Genomic DNA, 20181 nt, shown 5'->3' with positions numbered 1-20181 from the left:
AACTTCACTTTCATTTTTGTTTTTCCTAGTATAACAACATGTTAATATTTAAAATATTAAAGACAAACCAAATTGGCTTGATTTTCTCTCAAATGGATTTTCTAATAATGCTTTTAACATTTGCCTAACATTAGACTATTTTGATTAGAGTGCAATGAAAATCTCTGTATTTGGTATATGCCTCTTGTCATCTTTCAGATTCCTTATTTAGGATATTTAGTGAAAGTCATAAACATTTTACATTCATTGAAATAGTTTCTTTTCACAGGGTTAAATATTTCTATTATCAATAATAAAGAAATGTACATACCTTTTAGTCAAAATTGGACATGAATTTTTCTTTATTGTTTATTCTTATTTAAAGCACATTTTCAAAACACTTCTCCAAACAATTATACTAGACTGAGCTACTTGATAATAAAGATAGGTCTCATTTCTCCTGTGATCTTTTCCTTCTGAAAAACAAGAGTTCACAAATATTTAAAGAAACATAAACTGAATTAACCCGCTCATGTCATTTTGGGAAGCAACTTGAGAAGATGGCTGTGCATCTTTGGAAACACATGCTTTGGGGGCTTTTGGTGTCTCCTACTCACTGTTCAGCCTTTCTTTGGCATGAAAATATCTGTAATCAATATTGTTGACAGTTTTCTCCTAGCAGTAGATAGAGGTAATGTGTTCTTGATGGCCAAACTGAAACTGTCAACAATTTGTGGCAATATATGATCAAGTGGCAGCTTTGAAATAATGTTCCCAGAAGAAAACAGGTTTTCTTCTTTTATTTTCTATTAGCAGATTGGCTTATAAGAATAAACTCTTTACGGTTATCTCAAAAAGTAAGTACCTGTGTGTCTTAGTCTGGGAGCTTGCCTTCCAGTGGACACCATACTAGTCCTTAGTAATAAAATATCCAATCCAATTTCATGTAGATTACCAAGAGCACAGAGTATAACTATCTGTGAACCAAAAGTGGAATGAATCAGACTAATTTGCTGAAACTTGAATTTAAATATTATATCAAATCAACTATGGAACTCTGAACCAAACCAAATTTTTAAGAAATAAAACAAAAATGTGGCCAACAAATAAATCTTGTAAATGATATCAAATCAATATACATTCCAAAATATATCTATCTTCAATTAGAATATTAGAATCATGGAAAGGTCATCTTTCCAAAGGATGCTTACCTATATGGACTACTGGTTTTGAAGTGAGTAATTAGACCATTCTGTTTTGTTATTTTCTGATCATATATTTTTAATGTGATTTAAAAAACACTTTGTCCTTTCTGCCATTTGAGTGTTACTGAATTAAGTGTCATTTTCCTCTACACATCATTCCAATTTTTCAGAGACAAAAGCAGTAACAGGCTGGAGTCATAGAGGAAAGGACAGTGGGAATGGCTTGGAAGATGATCCCTTCAAGCATATCTTCTTCTATAACTTTCTTTTCAAATCCCAGGTCTTATGTAACTGAACTATTACAAAAATAAATTATACATGTGTATTAAGTAACAAAAATCAATGCAACAATTAGTCAAATCCATGAAAGTGTCTGCTATTCCAATAGAACCTTCATTACAGAGATGAAATATTTTTTTCTCCCCTCTTGCTGGAAAAATAGGAGGACTTCTTCTAAAATTTGTATTTGGAGACAGAGAAATTAAAAACTGCATAGGTTAAAGCCACTTCTGGTGATCTTCTTGCTGCATATGCTGTACTCCACCTGTCAGTACTTGATGAGGAAACTTGTGTTTGAGGAACACAAACACTTGCAGTGGTAGTGCCATGTGTTAGTAGGCTCAGCCTGGCTGCTCTAACACAGTACTGCAAACTGGGTGCTTAAACAACAGAAACTTACTATCTCACAGTTCTAGACGTCAGGAGTCAAGGGGTTGGCAGTGCTGGTTCCTTCTGAGGGCTGAGAGAATCTGCTCCACCTCTCTTTCAGCTTCTGGCGGCTTGTCCACAATCTTCCCTGTTTCTTGGCTTCAGCTGCATCATCCTATCTCCACCTGTATCTCCACACTGCATGCCCCCTGAGTGTACATGACTGTCTCCGAATTTCTCCTCATGTAAGGACACCAGTCACATTGCCTTGTAGGCCCAGTTTGCTCTGGTGTGACTTCGTATTAACCAATCACATCTCCAGGGCCCAATTTCCAAATAAGGTCACACTCCTCAGAGTGTAGAAGTTAGGACATCAACATATAAATTTGGAGGGGGTGGAGCACAACTCAACCCGTAATGAGGATGATTTCCTTAATCCATAGATTAGGGAATCAAAGCTAGAAGAGTAAAGCCACTCATCCAAGTGACTGCATTTAAAGTGGGCTACTGGTTACATTAGAACTTGTGGTATTTACTCCTCTCAACAGAGTGGGTGACTTCTACCATTTAAAAGTGGGCCTAACAACCATCTCCATTTTCACTAAAAGTATGTTGGTGGCTGAATGAGTAAATCAAAGTAAACTTTAATTGCCAAGTTTGCAAGTACAAATTAATAGGTAATGTTGGGACTGTTTTCTTCAATATTTTCCCAGTAGAGAATACAATAAAATAGACGTGGTAAGTCATTGTGGCAAATGCAATCTAAAACATATAATGCACTTCAAAATAATCTTCTTTTAGAAAAAAAATTATTTATTTATTTGAGAAAGAGAGGGACATGTAGAAGAAGCAGAGGGAGAAGGACAAGCAGACTTCCTCTGCCCTGAATGTAGAGTCTGGCTCAGGGCTTGATCTCATGACCCTGAGATCATGACCTGAGCTGAAAGCAAGAGTCAGGTGCTCAACTGACTGAGCCACCCAGCCCCTTAAAAACTCATTGCAATCACCATAGCACAGGCACCTTTTCTTCATTCCTCTCTCCTTATTTGTTTTTAAAATTTATTTTTCCTTTTTTTTGAGAGATATCGATATCTCTGACAAATCTCTTCTTTAACTGCAATTCTTCTTTAAACTGCTTTTATTCCCTAGATTCTAAATATTATGCCCCAAAATACTTAGAAAAAATGATGGTAGAGATGCAAAGAGAAGTAGAATTATACTCAATGTCAAAACAAGGGTCTGAAATTTATGCTTTTTATGGAGTCACTCTTATCTTTTGAAAATTAATCTAAGTCAATTACATATATCAATTATTTTGAGTGACTACTCTCTGAAAATAGTAAAATATTTGTAAATTAAGCTTGGGTTGTTTCTGTTATTCCTGTATTACTCCATGCTACTGCATGTTGTTCTACTTGGACCAATGTATATGATGCTACTAATTTATATTTTCAAAAATAACCTTGCCTAATTGCGTCTGCATAATGCTGCTTCACCAGATGAAAATGGATGTTTGAGAAACACTCTTTTAACTAAAAGTTACCTGTAGACTTCCTCAGGAAATAATACAACAGGTAAAGTGAATTAATTATGCAGGTATAAATTAAGTACATCAATTGTTAATTTTGTCTGATACATGACTTTAGAGGATATTTCTAGAAATATTTTCCAAAAAATCTATATGATAGAAACTGAAAATTTCTATCATACAGATTTTTCAAGCTTATTTTTTGTGTGTTTGTGTGTGTTTAAAGATTTTGTTTATTTATTCATGAGAGACACAGAGAAAGAGAGGCAGAGACACAGGCAGAGGGAGAAGCAGGCTCCATGCAGGGAGCCCGACGTGGAACTCGATCCTGGGTCTCCAGGATCAGGCCCTGGGCTGAAGGCAGCGCTAAACCACTGAGCCACCAGGCTGCCCTTCAAGCACATTTTGAAGGTATAATGATATGTACTTGAGACCTAAAACACGTATATGGACATTGAATTTATTTTTGAGAGAAAAAATTAGCAGCCAATAATTACTGCTGCAGTTGGATAATTGTGCAGGCAATCGAGGAGTTCCAGTTGCAATTGGATACTTTCTATTTATCTCTGAGTTGTAATTAACCAATTTTAGGTATAATTATTTGTACCTGGGCTTTTAGGCTCTTAAAATGATACTACTTCATGCTTCAAAAACATGTTGCTGTGTTTATCATTTCTTATTTGGTCTACCACTGATTTTTCTGAATCTAAAGCAACACCATCAGAGAGAATTCTAGTAATGTTAGTTACTTCAAACCGGAAATGTAATCCCTCAGCCAACTAAAGCTGTTACCACACACCTAAAATTGCTTTAAAAGCATTGACTAAATTGAAAAATTAACTTCATCTAACAACAAGCCATTTCAGTCAAAATAAGTTCTTGACAGAATTGACTTCTTGACCAATTATTTAGCTGAATTGATAGTTTGCTTTTCTGAATTTGCCTGTCCATTTAATGAGAACTCTGAGAATCTAAGTAAGTTACTGCCAAAATCATGTTTGTAGGCAGGTAAAATAAATTATAAGTACAGACCACAACATTATGCCATGTGCAATACATAAATGACATAACTTTTAAATATGTTGAAATATCTATACTTGATATTTTGACCAATGTCAGTTTTCATAACAAGAGGTTTTATAGATGTTTACTCAATTTTCTATGCCAAATATCTTCATCACCACTACTGTGTGTCAATTATTTGATTATACTTATCTGCATGTGTGAGTTTCCTAGACAATATTCCGTCTTTTTTACTCAACCTTCCCAAGTGTTTTGCGTACTTCCCAGCACATATTAGGTGCTTAATAAATAAATATTTATTGATAATAATTATACAAAACTAGGGTTAACTAAACTAGGGTTAACTATTTTTAAACTAAATAAGGTTTATTTGCCCTTACTTCAAAAATAGTATTTGTTTGTTTCACTTATCTGTTTTTAACTAGAACTATGGCCTTTAAGATGAATAGATCCATGGGTAATTAATAGAAAGACATCAAATAACATCAGATGCCAGAGGTAATAGTGTTAGTAAGTCTTCAGAGTTTAGGCTCCCAGTGAGGAATAAATTGCATGTTGTTGCAGGGAACCTTTAGATGGTCCAAGGATGGGTTAGCAGCCAGTGCTGGAGAGGACACCTGAGGCAGAGGGGACGAAGTGAAGTGCACTTGCTGGCTTCTCATTTGTCCTAACCCTACTCTCCAGTGCTCCTTCCTTTTGGCTGAATCCAGCTCAAAGCCAGCTGACAGGAAAGCCTAAGAAATTAATCCTCCAAGAACCTGAGCATTACAATGTAAGCCAAAGCAAAGCAAAAGGTAGAAATCAATCTGAGATTTAAATAGAAAATAAAGTTACCATTATGACTTTATGTAGTGTAGATTTTTCTCCAAGATTTATTAACTTTAGACTCACTTCCACACTGTGAAGGATGAGGTCATTAATTAATGCACTACCTTATTTGCCCATCAACCTTTCACATTTTGTTGATTGTTTTATGAATTTGTTCTTGCTTCTAGAGCAGCCTTTAATACCTTCAATTTTGTATGTATGCCTCTATATTTTGATTTAATAGTTTTAGATAGAACAAATTACTTTAGGCCATGAAAAATAAGGAAATAATAACAGTTTTATTAATTTACCCTTTCTTCTGCCCTACAAAGATTAAATATCTTTTTTGTGACAATATCATCTTACATTTGAAAAATACTTTCTATTATGTAATAACTTTAATTATGTTTAATTATATGTTCTATTTTCTGTTGATGATCTAATAAGCAAAATCAAACTCTCAGCATTTATACAATTTTGATAATTTATTATTTTTTAGGCCAATTAATGTAGGTAGAGTCATATGGAAAAGAAATGCAATCCCAAAGCACTTTAACACCACTATTTCAATATCTTTCTAAGCATCAAAGTTGCTGGGATTTTTTGTTTGTTTGTTTTACTTGGTTTTTGTACTTTCTGGATTGTATGCTACCAGGTTCCCTAAAGATGTCCCTGTCCTTACCTCTGGAACCTGTGACTATTACCTTCTGTGGCAACGGGACTTTTCAAACATGATTCAGTTAAGGATCTTAAGGTGGAGAGGTTGTTTTGGATTACCTGGTGTGGCTTAAATGCAATCACAGGGGTTGACACGGAAGGGGTCCAGGACAGGCTTCCTAGAATATCCTACTTGAGGATGTAGATTGTTTCAAGTGGAAGACATTCAAGGCCCTACAGATCCAGGAAGAATTTTTTGCCTCCCCCTTAACTGCCTAAAAGAATTTAGATAGAGGGCCTCTACCAGGATAGAGCTAACACCAAAGATAACTTTTTATATCAGAAAGACTTAGCTGCATGGAGTGGGAAACAATTATTTACCAAACATCTGCTCTTTCCTTCTTTCTGGAATGTTCCTTCCTTTTCTTTGAGGCTGCATTCCTCTATCCAACTCTCCTTAGCTCAGACTGATATGTGAGTCTCAATTACCTGATTACCCAGGAGCCTCTCATAGCTTTGTGGGGCTCCTGAATGTAGGAAGTTAAATTTGTTTTTCTTTTGTTAATCTTTCTTATGTCAGTTTAGATATTAAGCCAAGCAAGGAATCTAGAAGGAAAGAAGAGACACGTGTTTCTCCCCAATAAAGGTCAAGGACAGCGAGAGAAGGCATTGTAAGGATAAAAGCAGAGATAGCAGTGAAGTGATCAGGTGTGAAGGATACAGCAGTCTCCAGAAGCTAGAAGAGAAAGGCATACATTAACTTTAGGAAGTATTCAGATGAAACACGTTTCAAAAAGAACAGTAAGCTTGAATGCTTTATCAATTTTTAATTTTAATAAGTAAGATAATAAAGCAATACTGTGGGTTTCCAATGAATCCAAGCCTTGCAAATGGTTCATTTTAAGTGATGGAAGATTCCAAATTCACAAGGGATTCTGAAGATCTAATTATAACCTCGATATGCCTCCAAATCAAAAGATGAGGTACAGCCTTCAAGAGAATGTTTGCTACCACCTGGTTCATACCAGTCTCACCTTAACACTAGTATGAAAACAGATTATAGAGAAGGCAGGCATAGTGAGGAGGATAAGAGTAAGAAGCCCTGCTTAACAAAAGCATTTACCATGGAAATTAGGTATCTGTACATATCGTACTTCTTATATGCTAACCTCTCTGACCGTTTCATTTATTTTAAACTGTAAAAGTACACTTTCTAATGGTTCGGCATTAGGTATGTCTGTATTATTTAAACAAAACCTGCCTGGAAAATGTCTGATGTCTATCCACATAGAATTTTGATGGGACAAGTGAAGACTGACATTGAGTGCATATTAGTAAAATCAGAGACTGTCCAACATGACCTTTAATAGAAAGCCAAGTGATTGGATTTGAAACGAACTGTTTTTTTGGTCCAAACCAAGATGGCACAGAAAAAAGATGTGGTTTAATATGTAAACACCACCGTTTTTCTTTTCACTACTTCTTTTGACAAAAGAATATATTTACATATAATAAGCATGCAGAAAAATATTTTCAAAATGACTTCCTATATAAAATTAATATATAGTACTTATGTTTCTATAAATCTATATGGAGAGCTTCAGTCTGCAGATTTTCAAAATGCTAAAAAGCTATTGGATACCACAGCTTATGACTTATTTTCCTAAAATATAACCTTATATCGTGTTAAATCAATTATTGTGACACAATGTTCTACCCCATTCTCATGAACTCTAAATCTTATAAGATAAACACTTGACATTTAATGAAGATGTGTTATTCTGTTCCTGTAGAAGGATAAAAATAATAATATATTTTGTGTTGATGAACAGCTCAAAGACACATCTCTTCCTGACAGGGATAAGGTCACTTGTCATAAAATTGTATTTGCTGTCTGAAAATTGATATGTAACCAGTGAAAAAGTAAAACCATTTAAAACTTTAGATGTGTGATAGAGATATTGACCTCTTCTTCTACCACATTATATATATACAAGTTACTTCCTATTTTCTCAAATTATGAGTATGTTTGAAAAGGCAATCTCTGGCACAATTGGTACATCTTGTATTATCTTGCTATCAGTGCATTTTAACATTCAATTCTAATACTTGAAATATTAAGTAAACTTCCTTAAAGCAAAGAAATTTTCATATGTAAGATATTTCTGAAAAAGAAATGTACCTTCAGTAATGGACGAAATATAAGTTTAGGGATCTTTACTTCTTGTGAAATTATGCAAAGCAAAATATCTAGAATAAAGTAAAACTTACAAAAATGGGTGATAAAAATATAGGTTAAAAGGCAGACTAAAAAGCAATATGTATGGAATAATAGTATTTTTAAATGAATTGCTATATTTATTTTTATATTTATTTACATACATCTAGACATTCCAAATAATATCTAGGAATATGAAAATTGGAAACTAATGATGCTGACAATTATCCAAGTTATGATATCATTTAGTATTTATTTTCCACTGTGTTTTACTATGTGTTGTAAGTTTTCTGCAGTAAGCAAGTGTCATGTTTAAAATTATAAAACAGGATGCCAATATAAATTTTAATTCAGCCTATTTTAAGATTACAAACTGTTATTTTCAATTTTTAATAATTTTTCAGGACTTATCCTTTCAATTGTCTTTCATTTATCTCTATCTCCTTGAGTTCTGTATGAGGCAAGGTTAAGATAATTGAGATGGGAATTAGATATTCCCAGTTGGTATCTTAAATCAGTTATATTTTGGGTGGCCTTAGATGCTTCCTAAATTTATAGAGATTGGGCTAAAGCCAAAGAAATCTGTTTCCAAATTCTCAATGTTTCTGTAATAGTTTAGTACTTTTTAGAGGCATTTTAAAAAATCAATGTAAATAATAAAGGTTTATTGTGATCCTTTAAAATATAAAAATGTGAAGAAGGAAACAATCTCACTACTTTTGGGTAACTACTGGTAGTGATCCTTTGAACGTCCTTTCTTACTATAAATATGTACTTTAAAAATAAAGTGAGATTATGAGGGCAGGGTTTTTTCCTCTATTATATTTCCGGGCATATATCCAGCACCTACAAGGGCATCTGACCCATACTGATGGCTGTCAACATTTGATGAATCAATGAAATGAAGTTTTGCATATCCCCATTTCTCTCACATTGTATTCTATATGATTTCCCCATATCTCTAAATATTCTTCACAGCCATTATTTTTAAAATTTTAAATGCTATCTTCCAAAGAAAACCATTGTCAATATTTTAGGGTGTTTCTCTATCACCATGCTTTCAGATGGAAGCACGAGACACTACTCCAATCATAAGACGTCCAAAGCAATGGAGTCCATTTATTGGTTTTTGTGTGTGAAGTCAGCTGCCATGGCCAGTTTAGGGCATGGTTTTATCAGGACTCTTGCTCATCTTCTGTAGGATTTTCCTCCCATCTACACCCTTCTTCAAGTGTTGACTCCAGGCTGGCCCCTTTCATAACAGCAAGAAAAGCACAACAGTGATGAGGGCTCACCACAAGATAGCTTCAAGAGGGAGAGGGAGCTCCTCCAGCATGGAAGATGATATGGATCTCCACTTTGAGAAGAGAGACACCCTGCTGTCATGTAACTTAACTATCAGAATTTAGAAAGCTGCCTTCCTAGACAGGAGTTTACTCTTTGTTCCAGGGATTCGTTGCCCAAGAAGATAACTCTGTAAACCAGTCAATAATGCCATTGTTTGTTGGCAGATTAGTCAAACTCTGTCCTTTTCAAGACAGTATTTTGTACATGTGAGCAAACAGCCTTTTTCTCAGGACAACAGATTACTTGGCTGAGTAAACAGTGCACTTTCCAAAACATTGTTTATTATTCAGCATTATTTCAAGGTCCTTACCTCACTGTGTACACCAATCTTAAACTAATGTTTTGCTTTGTTGTTGTTGTTGTTGTTGTTGTTGTTTAAGATTTAATTTATTTATTTGACACAAGGAGGCAGAGTGGTAGGCAGAAGGAGAGGGAGAAGCAGACTTCCCTGCTGATCAGGGAGCCTGATGCAGGACTTGATCACAGATCCCCGGGACCATGACCTGAACAGAAAGCAGATGCTTAACTGACTGAGCCACCCAGGTACCCCTTAAACTAGTACTGTATACACTTTGCCCCATCCTATTCAGATCCCTCTGTTGAAAGCCCTCAAACCCAGCACATGAAACCCTATTCTGACTTTCCTATTTTGAGATGATACTATGACTCAGTCAAGGTGGTACTCTCCGTGTTATTGTGGGAAAAAACTCAGCTTTCATGACCCACAGATATTCTAGTAGCCTTTTTGAAAATCAGTAATTTTGATGAAACCATGGCCATGATTCAATGCAGAAATTATTCTACCTTTCTGTCTAAACCCAAATTTATCCCTCTCTCAGGGAGCATGGGACCACTCTCAACAACTACAACACACACCTATCTATCTATCTATCTATCTATCTATCTATCTATCTATCTCATCTACCTATTTATTTAAATTCCTAATCACATACCAGCTTTCCTCCATATCCCCACAGTGAAATAAATCTAAGTGAAGATTAAAAAGAAAACATCTGTGTTCGAGGACAAATCTAGCTGAACATTTCTAGAAATCATAAAAAATAAGGATGTCAAACTTAGATGTGTTTTACTAAAATGCTTTTGTAATTCATTTAAAAAATGTTTCAATGTTTAAATCAAACATTGTATCAGTTGATTGATTTATACTCACTCATCAAAATATTTTTTTGAAAAAATTTTTCCAATAGTCTTTTCTTCAAACCAGGAACTAATATATTTGCCAAAAAATAAATTGCATTCTATCCTTGAAAGCATTGAATCCATTTGACATATAAAATGCAATAGGTTTGAGTAGAAGCCAAACTCAGCCAAGTGTTTTCACTCATCCTTGCTGTTTAAGCTGGTGAACATACAACCTAATATATAATCCATGGTTTTAGAATTGATGTGAAAAGTGTTATAAAACAACAAATAACTTTAATATTTATATGTCTAAATTGACAGCATTTTAAACTAATTTTGCATCTTGGAGTAGTTTCTTCTAAATGCTATTTCATATTTTGTTGCTATAACCATATAACCATTGAATTATATATCAAAAGTATAAAAAACTTACAAATGGCAAAACTTGTGTATCTTTTTTTTGACTTACCCTACTCTTGGATATATCTTTAGAACAAGTCTATTTCTCCCTGTATTCATGATGGACTGACTATATCCCTTTGATCCTCTCTTTGCCTTTCAACATAAGAGACAAAATATTCAGTTGTGGAAATTCTTGGAATAATATCCAGTTTAAAAGTAGACATTTATTTAAAATCTATCATCTTTTGGGGTAGTATCATATCTGGGAAAGGATTCGGCTCTTATCCTGAATGAACTCACGCTAACCTTTGGAAGCAAAAAAGTCCATGATGTTCTATTGCAAGATAAACAATGTAGAAATTTACGAGTTGCCTTTGAAAAACATAAAAAAGTGTTTAATCCAAGAGAAAAATAAAATATTAAAATACGGAAGAAACAAATCTTAGACACTTTGCTACAGAACTCCTGTAATACTATATAGCTGGGTAGAGAGCAAAGAGAATGAAAGGTTTGCCTTAGATGATCAAATTAGTTCATAGCAGATAGGGAGTAGTGTCGAAAATCCAGGTTGCATTATTTCTGGCCTATGACGACATTATTATTATTATTATTATTATCATCATCATCATTGTTATTATTAAATATCAAACCTTTGTGAACCTATAAGGTAAATCATTTATAAATATCTACCTCTGGGCCTCAAAAGTGTCTTCTACAAACATTCATCAGTTTGTGAGGATATATATGTGTATATGGTTAAGTGCAGAAAGAAATAGCCCAGGTGATGCTGGAGATTTTGCACTTTTAATCAATTGTTCCTGATTGTCTAGAAGACTCTAAAAATGGAAGAATATCCTAGGTGAGGTAGAATTGTTTCTAGGGAGAAAAGAAAAGGAGAGAACAACATAAATGTTCTACTAAAATAAATTATACTATAAATTTGCAAGATGTTATAATTGGGAGAACCTGGGCAAAAGATACATGGGATCTCTCAGTATTATTTCAAATAATTGTATATGAATCTAAAGTGATTTTAAAATAAACAGTATAAAAAAATAGTGGGACTTCCAGTTTCCAATTCCACATATAAAGTGCTTAGGAATTGCCATTATATTGTAAGAAGTAAAAGACTGAACTGACTGAAAAATCAACACTTCTCAGATTCTTAAGAGATAGAGGATACAGGGCAAACTTCATCCCTCAGGTTTGGAGGGAAATGGATGAATTCAGGGAGCCAGGACTTACCTGAGCTGGAACTGCCATTGGAACCAGTCTGGGGTAGGAAAACCTGAACTGTAATTGATGAATATCAAATTACATCACATCAACATGTCTGAAGTTAAACCCTCCTGGGGTTCACAGTCATGGAGGGCTGTGGGTCACCACAATATTGTGAAATCTACCTCCAGGAACTCTGATTAAGTTGCCATTGTAAACAACAAAGAAAAATCCCCCTTCTGGCAGGAGGAGAGGAAAAGGAACCATTTTGAAAAACACCAGAGCACTCTGATCTTCTTAAGACCTGCCCTCAGGGGAAACTACTTAACCAGAGCCTAATCTATTGGGGTATTCAGCATCATGCTGGAAGTCCTAACTGATACAACAAGACAAGTAAAGGAAGTAAAAAGTATACAGATTGACAAGGAAGAAATAAAACTGTTTTTGTACTCCAGTGACATCATCTATGTAGAAAATCCTAAAAATTTACCATAAAATTCCTGGAACTAATAAATGATTGAAACAAGTTTGTAGGATACAGTGTTAATATACAAAAGTCATTCGCTTTCCTGTGTAACAGCAATAATAAGTAGAATTTGAAATTAAAATACAATACCATTGAAATTAGTATCCCCCCAAATAAATACCTAAGTGTAAATCTAACAAAATATGTTCAAGATCTATTTGAGACAAACTACAAAACTCTGATGGACAAAAATTTTTAAAAATTGAATAAATGGAAAGATATTTTCTGTTCATGGATAGGAAGACACTATTTTATCAAGGTGTCACTACTAAAGGTTCATCGGTTTTAACAAACATATCTGGTGGGGGATGTTCATAGTATTGGAGTCGATGCATGTGTGGTATAGACAATATATGAAAAATCACTGTACATTTATCTACACTGGTTTAGTGAACCTAAACTAGTAAAAAATGATCTTTGAAAAAAAAAATCCGCAATACTAATTCTAAAAAAGGAAAATAAATGCTATGCTTCACCTACTGTAATTATTAGAAAATAGTTTATCACAGATCATTCCTCCCAGGGAATCCTGTCAACACATGTACTTATGAAGGTGGTATTCTGTTTGTGCTGAAGTCCACTGATTCTTTGCTCACCTCTATCTTCATCTAACCTCCCCCTTCCCTTCAGATCACTTGGGGAATTCAGTTAACAGGGGGGCACTGGTGAAAAATGGAATAAAAAAAGGAAATAATCCAACAATTTCTTCCCTTCTCTACCGCTTTGTTCACCCTCTCTTTTCTATGGTCAGACTCGCCATGACTCCATCTTCCAATGGTGATGATAATCTTTGGCCTCTAGGAGTATCACTCACTCCTTCTTGCTCAATAACATCTTAGGACAGTCAATAAACTTGGGGTTGCCTAATATGCCCATGGCTGCTCTTTTCATTGTTTGCTTTTATGGTGGGATCTTGACTGATGGAACAGAGCAGAGAGGTCAACCAATAAGAAAGCAGACATGAGAGGGATCTTGTTTAAACAAGAACTCTTGGAAAAGTGCACAGAAACCACAAGGTCTGGTTTTTCAAAAGGAGCCATTTCTTTTTTCTACATGCCCACAGCAGTCTACATTGGAGCTTTTATTAACTATATCTTGCCTTGTTCTTGTTGCCTTTCTCCAGGTTATTCTAAGGTTTTGTACTCTGTATTTTTCTTCTCTTTCTTTTCTTTATATAGCAAAGTGCCTATATATTTAAGATTGTCAATAAATATTTGTTGAATAAATTAGTATATGTTTAACTTCCTATAACTGAAATCTTCTAATAACTTTTGTAAAGAACATAAAAATTTAGTAAGGTAGGTTATTTAAGTGCTCGATGAGCCTCATAATTGACAATCTGTATAAATGAACTAATTTTATAAATATAATCTGTATAGGGCAGCACAGGGGGCTCAGTGGTTTAGCACTGCCTTTTGTCCAGGGCCTGATCCTGGAGATCCGGGATCGAGTCCCATATCAGGATCCCTGCATGGAGCCTGCTCCTCTCTCTGCCTGCATCTCTGCCTCTCTCTGTCTCTGTCTCTCAAGAATAAATAAATAAAATAATAAAATAATAAATAAATAAATAAATAAATAAATAAATAAATAAATAAAGACAGTATAAATCAAGACTTTTGCCTAAAGAGCTAACAGCATTTTTATATACAAGTCTATGTAACTGGGGATCCCTGGGTGGCTCAGCAGTTTAGCACCTGCCTTCGGCCCAGGGTGTGATCCTGGACTCCCAGGATCAAATCCCACATCAGGCTTCCTGAATAGAGCCTGCTTCTCCTTCTGCCTGTGTCTCTGCCTCTCTCTCTCTCTTTTTTCTGTGTCTCTCATGAATAAATAAATAAAATATTTTAAATAAATAAATAATGCATTTATATAACTTATTTCATCAAGTTTTTAAACATCGCCTTGAAATATAAGTAGAGAATATGGCTCAGCTATGATCAGTGTTCTGGTTTTTAAACAGCTGTTTTAATTTGTTCCTTCTATATGATTTTATCAATCAACTATCTAGTTACTTTTCTCTAAATCATTTGACATTGTATTCAGGTAGATGATAACCCTTTTCATATTTTATTTCCTTTTCCTACCAATAGCCAGATGATAATGTTGAATTCTGAAAATCTTTTTTATTTCTCAGTGGGATTGTTTGACACATATGAGTTTATCATTCTTCTGAATAAAATTTACCTAAACTTACAAGGGAAATCATAAATGATGGAATCTTGAATTATATCCTTAGGGTAAAAATATGGAAGGATATTGCATTCCTAGAAAATAGCTGCCTATAGTGTCTTACCAGCCTTCCTCATGTTCACTGCACATATTACCAACTCACTAAATATTGCTAATTAGTAAAAAGGAGTCATTATACATAATCAGAAAAGGTCTTTCATAAGCACATTGAGAAAAGGAAATATTTTAGATTAGACCCTTTTACTCATTATTTATGTTGTTTTGAATCAGTGATTCAGACAAGTACTGAAATCACTTAGACTGATCAGTAAAATCATCAGACATTAAATCTCTTCTTTTTAATTTTTTGTTTAATCACACCATAAAAATATGAAATGGACAATGGAATCGATCAGAATTTGGCTTCCATAGTCCTCCAAATTGGCTTCATTACTACTCTTAATAAACTGACTCTTAAATTAATGAAAGATGTGAAAACGAGTGTTTGTGTTTGTTTTTACTGGTTGAGAAGTAATTCTCATTTATTTAAAAATGCATGCAAAGTTTCATTTGGGAAGAACTTTCATAATTGGCATCTGTTAATCATTTCAGAGTTAAATATGACAGTGAAGGCAGAGGGATATTTTCAAGGGAAATTAATTTTGTTTGAATTCTTTGGCAAGGAGGTCATTAAAGAGAAAAGCCTCACTGGAAGAACGACTGAAAGCAACATTTCTTATTAAAGAGCTTTGGTAGACAGTTGGAAAATTTATTGAAAAGGTTTAGGTTTAAGGGTAAAAAGAAAGCCAAACATTTATAAAAATGTGATAGGAGGAAGATTTCTGTAATTTAAAGTTGTATTGAAAATATGGGCATGTTGTTTGGCACAAAAATTTAGACACTGTTTTAGCTTCCTGCCTGTTGAACACTTGATCTTTCCAAGGCAATCCATTATGTGTAATGTGTAAGCAATGGCAAGTGGTAACTATCATTACCAGGTGGTTATTTGCAATGCAAATTCTAAACTCTAACTCATAGATGGTTGGTTCTGGCAGTTGCCAAACAGCTGGGTTTTGAACCTTAGGCCCATAGGATGGCCAACACTATAATTCCACAAGAATTTCTCTAAACATACTAATTTTTTTTCCCCAATGTCATTCATCATCATTTTCCATAGCATCTAGTAGCCCAGTGTGGCATTAGAGATGCAGCAAAATTGAATTAGAAAGTCATGGTCCTTCTTCCTTGGAAAATAATTGTTGAAGGAAAAAATTATATCACATGCAAAATTACTCAGAATATGCATTAAATATATTTAAAAATTGAATTTGATCTCTTTTTTAAGATTTATTATTATTATTATTATTATTATTGTTATTATTATTATTATTTATTAAATTGAGAGAGAGAGAGCATGAGGGGGTGGTGTGTCAGAAGGAGAAAGTCTGAAACAGACTTTGTGCCGAGCACAGAGCCTGACACAGGGCTCAAACTCATGACCCTCAGATCACAACCTGAGCAGAAACCAAGAGTCATATGTTTAACTAACTGAGCCACACAGGGGCCCTAAAGTATTGAATTTTGTCTTTATTTGTCAAGAGAAACACTTCACAATTACTTTTTGTCCAGCATTTGGCCCAATAATTCTTCTAAAGTTACTCACAAACGTTACCAATGACCTACTGAGCAAAATATTTTTATCTTCCATGAGCCTCCATTTTTCTTTTTTTTAAAGATTTTATTCATGTATTTGAAATAGAGTGAGAGAAAGATCACAGACGCAGAGGAAGAGGGAGAAGCAGAGTTGCCATTGAACAGAGAGCCAGATGCAGGGCTTGATCCCATGACTCTGAAATTGTGACCTGAGTCAAAGGCAGATGCTTAACCTACAGAGACACTCAGGTGCCCTGAGCTCTCATTTTTCTTAGTCGATCTATTGAACATTCCTATCTGCATTTTCCTGGGCTGTTTGATATGCCTCAGTAACCATCCATTCACCATTGGTCATCAAAAATCTTACCATGCCACCTCTTCCATAATGTCATACCCATGCCCTAGGTGGATTTAATTGTACCTTCCTTATGAGGTCTGTTGCATGTTTATAACTCAAGTTTCTTGGATATTTGAACTTTAATTCTCTCATATATTAAATAGGAATAATGCCTTCCAGAATACACTTTGCTTGTTTGTTTTAAAATCACATTATTTAATGCAATAACATAAAGTGAACGGTAGTTGTTATTAGATTATCAAGAAACTAGCTCTCTGCTACTACTGATTAAAACAAACCAGGTCCTTACTCTATTAAATAATTCATTATATTTTACTGGAATCATACATTTAAAGTCACTGTCTGCCACAAGACTGTAAACCTGTGGTGACAGGAAATGTGCCATTTTTTTTCCCCTGATATCTTCTACACTGAGCACAGAACTGACATATAGTTAGTGGTAGAAGTTCAAGAAAAAATTGTTGGATAAATATTGCAAATTGATAAATAAATAATTTAGTAAATGATAAATCACTATTGCCAATAGTATATGAATAATATGTATACATAAAATAAATTGAATTAAAAATAAATTCTTACATTAATCACTCATCCACTCAATTTTTTCAAATTTCCTTGTTAACATTCTAGAAAAAAATAAAATAGACTGATCTATTACATTACAGTATTAAATTTTCCTATATTGTTCTCGTAAATTGAGTGCCAGGAAGTACCTAGCCAGCCAGTGAATTTATATAGTAGGTCCCAAATTTCATTTTGGTAAATAAGCCAAATTAGTTTTTCCAAGTTTCACTTGAATTGCAATGAGCACATTATGACCAGATCATTCATTCAGATGTTCTTAAATGTAATATGCAATTAGTACTCTAGCATTTAATGAATGCTACCATGGAACAATTCATCTTTTTAGATACATTATAAAGTGAAGAGAGGCATAAAATTCAAAGTATATTTGATCAGGTGAACTAAACCAATGGTTAAAGTTGTCTTTAAAGTGGATGGTGAAAAAGAATAATAAAATGGATGATGATTGTATGCTGACCCCCACCCCACAACACCACCAACACTGCTATTGCTGTTGGTTTGTGAAGATAATAGTCTAAATTCTGAGGTGGGTCCTATGGGAACCTCTTTTTCAATGATTTCCTCTCTCCTCCAACATCTCTGCAGGTATTAAAATTCCTGTGTCTCCAGTATGTATGTATTTAGTTATGTTTTAAAAATTCACTTTTCCATCTATAGCTTAAAACTGGTGACTGGAGTATTATGAGTATTTGTAATGTTTCCTATTCCTTGTAAAATATAATAGAAAAATATGTGTATTATAAAATAATGAAATTGTAATGTGTGGGTTTTCATCTTTAAGAACTAATAACTGCACATATCTTATTGTGGTTTATTGGTAATGGCATCTTTAGGAAAGAAATTCAAGATTTTATTAATTAATTTATTTAAGAGATAGAGCACTGAGTAGGTTGGGAGTAGGAGCAGAGGGGGAAGGAGAGGGACAAGCAACTCCACGCTGAGCCTGGAGCTCAAGGGGCTCAATCTCATGACCCTGAGATCAGGACCTGAGCCAAAATAAAGAATTGGAGGTTTAACTGACTGAGCCACCTAGTGCCCCTGGGGAAAATATTTTTTTAAATGTTATCAATAATTTATCAGCTTAGGATAGGATGCTGAAGAAAATTATCTTACTTAAGCAAATCCCATAGAAATGTTAGTTGACCCATTTTCATTGATTTACATCCCTCTCATTTAAAAATAACTCTGCCTTTCTTCCAAAGTCTTCCATGCCTGGATATCCAATCTTCTGTGTTATGTTGGTATGGTTTAATTATGGTCTAAGAAGAATATTCAAGCATGGGCCACTCCCAGCTTTTTCTTCTTTCTTTTTTCTTTTTCTTTTTCTTAAAAAAAATCCACCGCTTTTAATTTTTCCAATTTGTGTTATTAAAAAACAACTTTTATATATGAAAAGGCTGAACATATTTGTAATTGGTTAAAATTAACAAATATCACTTTTAAATGTGTATACTGAGAACTGAGAGTCCTAATAAGAGCTCCTGTCACCCCTACTTATTGTCTCTAAGAACTGATTCTCAGCATTGGAAATAAGTTCTTTCAAGTCATTTCATTCCAAAGGAGATTTAGAAGGCACCCTAAATCCCACTACTGAAGACACCCTCAATGTAAGGCATCCTTCTTTTCTTACAGAGAGATTTCCACTCTCTCTTCAGGATGCCTTTTGAATGCCCCAGATAATGGGAGCTTTGAAAACAGGAATATTTAAAAAATGTAGCAGCACTGAAGGGGCTAGCAAATAGGAAGAAATAAAGAACTTTATAAATTCCAATCCAAATGCATATTATAAATTAGAGAAGGGTTGTCAGAACTTCAGCTATGCTGCTTATTATATGTTCTATAAAATTAATGGTATTTGTCTAGGGTTTTTTTTAAAGATGTACTTATTTATTTGAGGGAGTGAGAAAAAGAAAGAGACAGAGACAGAGAGATCAGGGGGAGGGGCAGAGGGAGAGGGAGAGAGAATCTCAAGCTGACTCCACACTGAGCGTAGAGCATGAGGTCAGGCTCCATCTCACAACCCTGAGATCATGACCGGAGCTAAAATCAAGAGTCTCACACATAATCAATTGAGCCACTCAGACATCCCCTAGTATTTTTTTAATCCAATATCTTTATTTATTTTGCTTTTAAAATAATATATATAAAAAATAAAAAAAAAATAAAAATTAAAAAAAATTATATATATATATATATATATACTTGTCTTCAAGTCATATTTAAAGTAATGCTATTTTTAGGTTTATTAAGTGGTGTTCTTTTCAATAAAGATAATTTTGAACACCAATTCTAAATAGTTACCATAATTGCATTTCAAATGAAAAAAAATGAATTTATCATTTACTTTATACAAATATTTGTAATAATCTCTAATTTAATTTCCACCTACTTCATTTTTCTTCCACTGGCATATCTCTCTCTCTCTCTCACACACACACAGACACACACAGACACACACACGACCTCAAAAAAATAAATAAGGCTTCAGAAGGACTAAGAGAAAGAATTACATATTCATTCTGACAAAATACTGTTTCCCTATGATGCCGTGGGCTTTCTTATATTAAAAAAAGATACAAAATCTCAAGCCAGATATGCAGTCAAAATGATTTTTGAATGTTGACAGTTACACTTTTTTAAATGAATATAAATCTCAGCAAATAAATGTCAGCACTCTATGCATGGAGCCTGAAATTTGTATTTTGTAGTGAAGAA

This window comes from Canis aureus, chromosome 17, assembly GCF_053574225.1.
Source record: "Canis aureus isolate CA01 chromosome 17, VMU_Caureus_v.1.0, whole genome shotgun sequence".
Classification (NCBI taxonomy): Eukaryota; Metazoa; Chordata; class Mammalia; order Carnivora; family Canidae; genus Canis; species Canis aureus.
The sequence above is the reverse complement of the archived record's forward strand: the minus strand, read 5'-3'. Positions refer to the sequence as shown.